We start from the raw sequence: 11,384 nt of genomic DNA, 5'->3' as shown, positions 1-11,384 counted from the left end.
CTCTGTGGAGCATAATTTTAAACTAAACCAATTAGCTCAGTTTGCCTAATGTATTGGAATGACGCAGAATACAACCACAAATAGATAATACCTAGGGTCAGTAATATGGGTCACGACACGATAATATAATTCGAAAACGACACGAATTTCGCAGGTTAAGCTTGAGAAAAAAGATGTTCATGTCAGAATTAGGTCGACCTGAAATTGATACGAAAAACACGGGTCAATTTCGGGTTAGACCCGCCTAACCCGAACACGACACGAAACTTATAAAAAACTAAAAAATACAAATATTTTTTATTACATATTTTTTATTTTATTATAAACTTGTGATATCATGATAGTTATACTCAAAATCTTATACTATTATTTACTTAATTTCAATGGATGTTATTGTATTTTAGTGTGTTATGAATTTTAAGTTATTTCTAATATGTAAAAAACTAAATAAAAGTATATAATTTTCGTGTCAATTTCGGGTTTACTGGTCAATTTAGTGTCACGGGTCATTTTCGTGTCGTGTCGTGTTCGTGTTACGGTTTTTAAAAAATTTCGTGTCATGGATTGTATTCAAATTGACTGTAAATTTAAAAAGAAATAATCAAAATACGACAGGAGCATAACATGTAACACGAATTGACCTATGACATTTTTTTCCCTCATAATAATCACAAAATGGTACATTTTTGCAGGCCAAGAGCGGAAAATAGTCTCCCAGAAGGCCAGAATGTGGGAGAACCAACTCTCTTGACGCGGATCATTTACAGCTTCATGAGATTCCTCAGAACTATTGCTATCTGAAGCAACCTGTTCATCCTGCTGTTCTTTCGCTCGAGTCCAACCTCCTCCATCTTCTGTTCCAACATCTGAAATTTCCCCTGGCTTCTTGTCAAATAGTCCCTTGAACTGCTTTCGAGCTTTCCTCTCAACTTCCTGCTTAACAAATGGCGAGAAATATACGTAGAATTTATGTGTCTTGTGATGCATGGAATCTCCACAACAAATGGAACTACCAAGGGAACGATAAAATCACCTGCTCCTTTTGCGTCAGCTTTAGTAGAGCAGCTTTTGCATCAGGTTTCGACGATTCGTCTACTTTTATCATCTAAAAAATATCTAGAAGCAATTAAGAAACATCAAGAATAAAGTATCGAAAACTTGATAACTTTAACAATTGCATGAAGAATTACCATTTGGAAATCAGTCATTGCTTCCTCAAGAACGATAAAATCACCAGCTTCTTTTGTGTCAGCTTTAGTAGAGCAACTTTTGCATCAGATTCTGACGACTTGTCTACTTTTATCATCTAAAAGATATCCAGAAGTAATTAAGAAACATCAAGAATAAAGTCTCGAAAACTTGATAAGTTAACAATTGCATGAAAAATTACCATTTGGAAATCAGTCATTGCTTCCTCGAAATCTCCGGCTGCCATATAGGCCATATCACGGCGGTACAGAGCCTTGACGTGAGCAGGGTTTGCATCTAAGACCTATGTGGTTACCAAATGCAAACAGAAGTGAAAAGCATTAACCAAAGCTCAATCTTGACCTGTTAATCAGTCAGAAACAAGGCCCAAACAACTAAACAGCTTTATTTTTTTTTAAAACAGATTTTAGCCAAGATTATTCGACTTCTTTGTTAATTGCTAACCACACATATTATAGGTGACATTTTTTTAAACCTTTTATTATACCATCCTTCCTTCCCCCAACACCAATGAAAGAAGAAAGAAAATGCACCATCCGTGTTCAACATCAACAATTTAAATTGAAGCAGTTTTTAAGTGGGCCTATAATGATCATATGCAGAAAATAACAGGCTGCTTTCAGAGAACCAAGCTGGTTTCTTTTGCTTCTAATATTGTCTTGTATGATCATAAAATTACTTCTTAGGCTTAATGGCTTGGTAAGAGATTAAGCATGCATGAAATTTCGAGACACGAGAAATACCTTGTTGCACGTCTCAATTGATTTTCTTCATTCACCCATCTTCAGATAGCAGGCAGCCACATTCAGATTTAACAAATTCTTCAAACATCCAAATTCAAGAGAAAATCAATATCAAATAGGTTGATATAGTTTGAGAAGATGAACCAGAGAAGGCAAGGACAATAGTAAAAGAAACACTTAACACGTGTGTCTACAAACACTTTCCCTTCCTCATCATCCTGTGGATTAACATGATTGAATTCTCGAAGCGCCTGTACAGCAACAACTTCACGGCATTATGGGAAATCATAATGGCAAGTGCAAAGAAAGTGTTTACAAATTAAATTCTCATTTCTCAGGAAAAAACTTAAAACATGATCGGAACTAGTAACCAGATTTAACTAATAACCAGAGTCTCTGGATATTTGCATACGAAACACAAAAAACTCAAGTGGTAAGGAACAAATAGATCGCTAGAGAACTAAAACATTCCATACTTTTGTTACATCATTTTAAACCAATGAGTATGACCAATAATGATTTCGTATATTTTGGATAATTGCAAGCTTATTTTATTTATCTAACAAAATGAGTATCAAACATTACCTTGTCATACTTTGCCCTTGCAAGTTCATATTTACCTTCTTTGAAGAGCCTGTTACCCTGGAAACAAAGAGATTGTCAAACATTTAACATCAAATGATCCGTAATTAATAACGCCACATAAAAAGAGGAAAAACTAGGGACAGATAATACCAAGTGTAAAATGTGATACATGCACGTAGGTAAATATACAAATAATAATCAAACATTATCAATGCATACCGTACTTCTGATCTTCTCTGCATCATCCATTATGCTCTGAAAGTTCATATCAGTCCAATCCTACAACAATGATTTGAATATTGCAACACATTCTCAACATTTGATTGGTGAAAGAGGAAGTCTGAATCCACATTTTCAAGAAAGAAAAAATATATACATATATAAATACGTATATTAGATATATATATCAAAATTTACACGATCATGTTAAAGTTTTTACAGTCTCTGAACTCAAACATATAAGGAAATTAAAGATCGATACACGAGAACTTTGAGAGAATTTGATCCAGACACGTAAAGGTTGTAAAAGAGTTCAATTGACACAGCGCTAGTTAATGTAGATGGTCAAACCCCAACATAAAATCATGAGAACTCAAAATAGTAACTAACCACGGTCAAGTATGTGACAGTTTCTCTGAAATCCAAGTAGCTTATTTTTTGAAAGTCAACAACTACTAACAACGTATTTTTTTTTTTTCTTTTTCTAGCAAGTAATAAAAAAAAATAGTAATAACACATCTAAAATCTGCAAGAAAAAACATGAAAAATAATTAACAAAGTTGAGTCAAATTACAAATTTTGAAGATTACAATTTCTTCTTGTTTCTTCTCAATTTAATTTCGTAATGCTCAAGAAAAGTACCTTTGGCGTCTCAAAACCCAGAAGCTCAATCTCCGACTGAACATGAGTGCCTTCAGGAACACTAGATGGCCTAGAGTGTTGGGATAAAACGGAAGAAAAAGAGTAAATGTGAAGATTACAGGAGTATTCCATCCATGATACAGCACTAAATACAAGGTATAGACAATCAAGGAGAATTGTTGTGTGTAAACTAGACTTCGGAAAGTAACCTAGGAAACTTGTCATACGCATATTCTGGAGGACATGTTACAAGAGAAACCTCTCCAGGCAGCATCAAACGAACACACATTTCAAATCCCTCAGGTACCTACCACATAAAATAATATTCTTATAGCAAGAAATAAATATATAGAGCAAAAACTTCAACCATTTGCAGTTTGCAAATGTTGCCAAGTGGCAGAATGTTACTTCAATCCAATAATCTGATATCAACAAAGTGCCCAGAAGAAGAAAAAAAATCCTGTAATCCCCAATAATTTCATCGAGAGATGCTAAAACAACTCACAAGGCCTTCTCCCGAACAAAACTCCAAAGGTTGTCCATTGTTATCGATTCTTGTATCATAAAAGACTCTCCTTTCTTCATTTAAAAGCATGAATTTGTAGTGTCGTGGAGAGGGCAGTCCATTGGATGTTGGATCTTCAAATCCTTATTCCACATTCCAGGAATCATCACACCAAATTACTAAGAAAATAAGTTAGAACTCTGACATGTTTTCATTGATGCAGCCTTTAGATCTCCGGTAGAATTCTCTAAGATAACGAGCACGACGGTTATTGCCTTCCTCAGTCAAATCTCCTTAGTTCCTTAATGGGTGTTTTCTCTCTAGATGGGGAAGAATGAAAACTGCCTTATGATTTGACATATTGAGGACCATAACCTTAGTTTCTTTATATACTGCCTCATTAGACTCCCATTAAACCTAATTGGGTCAATATGGGTATTCACCCATTCAGCCCATACCCTGTTAGGAGACTAGTTGGGCTTTCCATAATTATATCACTTAAATTAGCCCAAATAATTAAATAGCTTAATATAATTATTGAATAAATATGTGGCCCACAATATAGGAAACTCACGTTTCCTAACAATCTCCCACTTGGGCTACATATGATTCCTGAAATAATTATATCATATAAAATTCCTTAGGCGCGCAACTGTATGCTATTTATCCTTAGTCTCCACTTAAGATACAATCTGGTCCATCTCTTATATTAGCATAAGATCGTGGCGGCTTTTGTCACCCTCAAATGCAACTAAACCTTCCATGGTCACCATACCAACATATTCAATGACATAGATCGAGTATGGATGAGTGGCATGGAAATACATGCAATGTGATCTCCAATATGCCTATTTCCAACTGGTCCTGCTTTATTCTTTATTAGATCATCTGTAATTTTCAAAACATAATGCAAGATTGTAAACAGAAAATTAATACATTCAGAGGGAAAACTATAAAACTGTAATTCCATCTTCTTTATTCTGCAGAAAATAAACAAATAATGTTTATGTCATAGAACATCCAAAATCAACTCCCACTAAACCATAGTATCTTCAAATAAAATAACATCCATATGAGCAGTGTGCTCGTGAAAGGCCTTGGGTGTTAAGCCCTTGGTTAGCGGATCCGCAAGCATGGAGTTTGTCCCGATGTGTTCTATCTAAATCTGACCACTCTGAACTCTTTCTTTAACAACAAGAAACTTAATGTCTATATGCTTCGACTTCATAGAGCTTCTGTTGTTATTAGAATATAGCCCGATTTATTGTCACAAAATATCTTTAACGGCCTCTCAATACCATTAACCACACGCAGCCCCGTGATAAAGTTTCGCAGCCACATCCCATGATTAGATGCCTCATAACAGGCTATGAACTCTGCAGCCATGGTAGAAGAAGCTATGAGTGTCTGCTTGACACTCTTCCAAGAAATAGCTCCTCCTGCCAACATGTAAACATAGCCTGACGTGGATCGCTTACTGTCTTGGCATCCAGCAAAATCAGAATCAGAAGACCCGATGATCTCTAGTCTGTCTGATCTTCGATAAGTGAGCATGTAATCCTTTGTTCTCTTTAAATAGCGCATAACCCGTTTGGCTGCTTTCCAATGATTCACTCCTGGGTTACTTAAGTATCTGTCCAATACTCCCACTATAAATGCTATGTCAGGACGAGTGCAAACTTGAGCATACATTAGACTTCCTATTGCTGATGCATAAGGAATCTTTTCCATTTCCTTTATCTCAAGTTCATTCTTGGGGCATTGACTGAGACTAAACTTGTCTCCCTTAGCTACGGGCGTATCTCCTGATGAACAATTATTCATGCCAAATCTATCCAGAACCTTTTCGATATAGCTCTTTTGTGATAACCCAAGGATACCTTGAAAGCGATCTCGTAGTATCTGAATTCTTAATACAAAAGAGGCGTCACCAAGATCTTTCATCTCAAAATTCTTAGTAAGAAATTTCTTGGTTTCGTGCAATAAGCCTATATCGCTGCTGGCAAGTAATATGTCATCGACATACAAAATCAGGAAGATGAATTTACTCCCACTAAACTTGTGATATACACAATCATCGACTACATTCACCTCAAAACCATAGGAAGTGATAACTTAATGAAATTTATGATACCATTGACGGGAAGTGTGTTTGAGACCATAGATGGACTTCTTTAACTTGTAGACCATAGACTTCGAATCTCCAGATACAAAGTTTTCTGGCTGGACCATATAAATTGTCTCCTCAATGTCGCCATTGAGAAACACTGTCTTAACATCCATCTGATGTAGCTCTAAGTCTAAATGAGCCACAAGTGCCATAACTGTCCTAAAAGAGTCTTTCGAAGAAACCGGAGAGAAAGTCTCTTTGTAGTCTATGCCTTCCTTCTGAGTGAATCCGTTGGCGACTAGACGAGCCTTATATCTTTCGATGTTACCTTTCGAATCCCTTTTGGTCTTAAATATCCATTTACAACCTATGGGTTTTCGTTCCTTTAGACGACTCGACAAGATCCCAAACGTCATTGTCTTTCATAGATTTCATCTCATTCTTCATGGCATCAATCCACTTTTGAACATTAGAACTCTGTAAGGCTTGTTGGAAGTTAATAGGATCATCTTCCCCTAAGCCGACACCATCTTCATGTTCTTGGAGAAAGACGATATAATCATCCGGAATCACACTTCTCCTTTCTCTAGTGGATCTCCTTAATGGCACTTCTTGAGGTTGTTGAGTTTGCTCTATAGGTGCTACATAGGGAACCTCATTGTTGTCTTGTTCCAGAGTTGCGTCTTGAACAATGGCAGGTATTACAACCTGGTCATTGACAATAGCAATATTAGGAAGAGAAACGAAATCTTCTTCCTCAAAGACAACACTCCTTACTTTATCTTCTCCCCCAAACTCGACATCCTCAAGGAATCTCACATTTCCTGTCTCAAAGAAAGACCTAGTAGTGGGATTGTAAAACTTGAAGCCCCGAGAGCGTTCAGCGTATCCAACAAAATAGCAACTAACCATTCTTGAGTCTAGTTTCTTTTCATTTGGCCTATAAGGCCTTGCCTCAGTTGGACAACCCCAAACATGTAAATGCCTAATGCTAGGTCTTTTTCAATCTTCTCCCCCAAACTCGACATCCTCAAGGAATCTCACATTTCCTGTCTCAAAGAAAGACCTAGTAGTGGGATTGTAAAACTTGAAGCCCCGAGAGCGTTCAGCGTATCCAACAAAATAGCAACTAACCATTCTTGAGTCTAGTTTCTTTTCATTTGGCCTATAAGGCCTTGCCTCAGTTGGACAACCCCAAACATGTAAATGCCTAATGCTAGGTCTTTTTCATGTCCATAGTTCATAAGGGGTTTTGGTTACTGCTTTGCTTGGAACCCTGTTAAGGATATAAACTGTAGTCTTTAATGCTTCTCCCCAAAGCGATTCAGGCAAAGAAGAATGATTAATCATGCTTCTCACCATGTCTTTAAGAGTTCTGTTTCGTCTCTCAGCAACACCATTCATGCTAGGTTTGCCTGGCATTGTGTATTGCGGGACAATTCCACATTCTTTTAGGAAGATAGCGAATGGTCCTGGACGTTGTTCACCTGATCCATCATATCTGCCATAGTATTCGCGACCACGATCTAATTTGATAGCTTTAATTTTCTTGCCTAGTTGAAGTTTAACTTCGGCTTTAAATTCCTTGAAAACGTCCAGTGACTGTGACTTCTCATGTATTAAGTATAGGTAACCGTATCTTGAATAATCGTCTATGAACGTAATGAAGTATTGTTGACCATTCCATGAAGCCGTAGGGAATGGTCCACATATATCTGTATGAATTAGTTCTAAGACGTCTGTAACCCTGTCGGCACCTAATTTCCTTGTGTTTGTCTGTTTCCCCTTGATGCACTCAATGCAGACTTGAAAGTCTGTCAAATCTAGGGGACCAAGAATTCCATCACTCACAAGCCTTTGAATTCTCTGTTTAGAGATATGACCTAAACGTTTGTGCCATAGGGTGCTAGAATTCTCATTTAATTTTCGCTTTGTACCTCGTGCACTAGTGTGCAAAATTTCATTATCAGAAGTAACAGTATCAAGCATATAAAGATTATCAATCAAGGAACCAGTACCAACAACATTTGAATAATGAGAGAGACTAACTTTATTATTTCTGAAGGAACAAGAATAACCGGATTTGTCCAAACTAGAAATAGAAACCAAATTCCGTCTAAATGACGGTGCAACAAAAGTCTCAATCAAATCCAAATAGACACCAGTCTTTAATAATGATCTAAATGTGCCGATAGCTTCTACTGGAACTTTCTTGCCATCGCCCACAAAGATGAATCTTTCAGCATCACTTGGCGGTCGGCTCCATAGGCAACCATGCATAGACATACTAATGTAAGTAGTAGCACCAGAATCTACCCACCAAGTATCTTTAGGTACAGAAGCTAAATTAACTTCAAAACAAACCATAACGAGAGTCTTTTCCTTCTTGCAGAAATAGCAGGTGAATTCCTCATCCTGCTTCTTGACTTTCTTCTACTTAGGTGTTCCTTTTGCAGTATCCTTATCTTTCCTTTTGTTCTTCTTCTGAGAGGTTGACGTCAAGTGAGCACTTTCAGTCTTATATTGCTCAATTTCTTTGAGAAACTTCTTGGCATTAGTGCTCTCAGTAATAGAGCCCCGAAACGCTTCCGGAATGGAGCGTTTCATGATCATTAGACTCATGCGGTTAGGAGCGGTTCCACTTCTCAATTTTATCTGTGTTCAGATTTTCCGTAGTAGCAGTGGGACACTCTGTCCTGAGCGCAAGGTCTAAGTCCATACATCCGAGAATGATTTTCACGTTCTTTTTCCAAACTTTAAAATTCGTCCCATTCAGCATTGGGATTGCATTAACTTGAGCAGAAACATTCACAGCAGTAGCAGAAACTAAATAGAGAACAAAAATAAAATATACTCACAATCAACATTCACGTCATACATAAGCATAATCAACCATATAATGCATACATGACATAAACAAATAACTCGAAGCAAGGTGGTGGGCCCATTTCAAGATACCTAGCACAACACTGATATTTAGTCTTTGGACCAAAAATATCAGCTTGTAAGTGGTACTCTCCGCGCAGTAATCAAATATTGACAATAAATCCTGTCAAACAATAGCCTTCCTTTGGGCCGACTATTGCTCACATGGAGAGCTTAATAATTGTCACATATTTATTACCACAGGTATACCCATTATTCGACCAAATAATAACATTCCTTTGGGCCGATCATTATTCGCATAAATAATAAGTGTACTCATCTTTATATTTTAAAATAAATCAACATCTACAACAGAGGTTACTTTGGTAACTATATTATTTCAATCAATTTATTTCAAAATACAAGACAATTAAGTGCAATAATCAAATAAAACAAAATAAAGACCCGAAATTTCATTTTATTCAATTGAATCCTTAATTAATTTGCATTTAATTTCTTAATGGGTTAAAAAAAATGTCCAAAATCTCTAAAATTAGGTTTAAAACAAACCCATAATTGCCAAAAAAATCAGTAATTATATTCCTTATGGCCACAGGTAATTACCTGCGGCCCTTTAGTTCTAATGCACAGGCTTGGGCTTGTGCTTTTGTTCTCTGTCACGGGCTTGAACTGGCCCGTTTGGTTTTATTTTTTTTTTTTTTTTTTTTTTTTTTTGCAGCTCTGGGCCAAAGCCCAGAACTTTACCCTAGGGTCGCAACAGTGTTGCGCCCCTTCTTCTCCACTGGCGGCCGCCAGGCCGCCAGTCCTCATGCCGCGGCCAGCCGGCCGCGGCTATAACTGTCCGGCGCAGCCCAATGGCTGCGCCCAAGAATCCAGACGCCGGCGGCAGTAAGCTTGCCGTCGGCAATAAATTTTTTTTTTTCTTTCCTTATGCGGCGGCCATGGCCGCCGCTGTTCCTCACCCCCGCCGCGGCCAGCAGCCCGAGGCTTGCTCGTCGGCGCAGCCCAACGGCCGCGCCTTGTTTTCTCAGCGCCGGCAGCCAAGGCTGCCGCCGGCCACAATCCTTCTCCGTTTCGGAGAAGACAACGAAGAAAGGAAGAAAAAAAAATTTTCCAGAAAAAGGAAAAACTTACTTTAACTAATTTCTTTACCAAATTTTCTTAATCCTCAATTTTTTCAGAAAGTCAATTTGTGAATAACATATAATTCCGAATTTATTCAACAAATTTGATTAAAATCAATCACCCAAAAAATTCACATGATTATTCAACCAGAGATATTAAAGATAAAAATTCTCTCAATAATTTAATGTGATGATCGCTCTGATACCACTTGTTAGATCTTTAAATCTTTATTTCACATTTCAGGAATCATCACACCAAATTACTAAGAAAATAAGTTAGAACTCTGACTTGTTTCCATTGATGCATTGCAGCCTTTAGATCTCCGGTAGAATTCTCTAAGATAACGAGCACGACGGTTATTGCATTCCTCAGTCAAATCTACTTAGTTCCTTAATGGGTGTTTTCTCTCTAGATGAGGAAGAATGAAAACTGCCTTATGATTTGACATATTAAGGACCATAACCTTAGTTTATTTATATACTGCATCATTAGGCTCCCATTAAACTTAATTAGATCAATATGGGTATCCACCCATTCAGTCCATACTCTGTTAGGAGACTAGTTGAGTTTTCTATAATTAGATCACTTAAATTAATTTAAATAATTAAATAACTTAATATAATTATTGAATAAATATGTGGCCCACAATATAGGAAACTCAAGTTTCCTAACATTGGAAACTCACCCGGTTGTTCAACATACATTTCAAAATTCATATGTAACCCAAAACATGCAACATTTGAAAAAAGCCATCTAATTCGATATGCATATAGATATGAACCACTTGCAAAAGAAACACAGTAGGTTGAAGAAGAAGCTGAATAGAAGATTTGTGTGCATACCATTCCCTAATCAAGGCTGTATAGTTAACTCCCATGTGACTACAACAAAATTCTGAATCCTTACCTTTTCCATCACGAATAACGGCGTTTTATTAGACGACCATCTCCAAGCATGTCCCGCACCTGTCAATGAGTAACTGTATTGTTTGATAATGTTCTTGCATATCCAGATGGTGATCCATAATGAACGTAGAAAACCAAATGAAGAAACGTAAACATAAAACATTATTACTAGAATTGCATTTCCTGAAAATTTGAAAAGGCGCCTAAAGTGTTGCCCTTACCACGTATAAATTTATCACAGACGTTGTGTTTCAATGTTTCTAACATCTTCAGAGATTTCCCTTTTTTGAAAGGGATATTTCCATTTTCAATTCTGTGTTCCATAAAATAAAAAAATAAAAAAAATAAAAGCTATGGTACTAAAACATATGAAACTAAGAGATAAAGAATATGGGATCAAAGTAATGAAAGGGAAGCACTGAAATGTTAATTAGAGACTAGGGCCCCGTTCATTT

The 11,384-nt window shown here is 36.9% G+C and overlaps 1 pseudogene; it reads right to left on the bottom strand.

Annotated features, from left to right (window-relative positions):
- Window positions 1-668: 668 nt before the first annotated feature.
- Window positions 669-10,989, bottom strand: LOC21386496 (annotated as a pseudogene).
- Window positions 10,990-11,384: the final 395 nt, after the last annotated feature.

The sequence above is a fragment of the Morus notabilis genome, unplaced genomic scaffold (genome assembly GCF_000414095.1).
Source record: "Morus notabilis unplaced genomic scaffold, ASM41409v2 Scaffold1731, whole genome shotgun sequence".
Taxonomy (NCBI): domain Eukaryota; kingdom Viridiplantae; phylum Streptophyta; class Magnoliopsida; order Rosales; family Moraceae; genus Morus; species Morus notabilis.
Note: the sequence above shows the minus strand (reverse complement) of the source record. Positions and strands in the feature narration are given on the sequence as shown.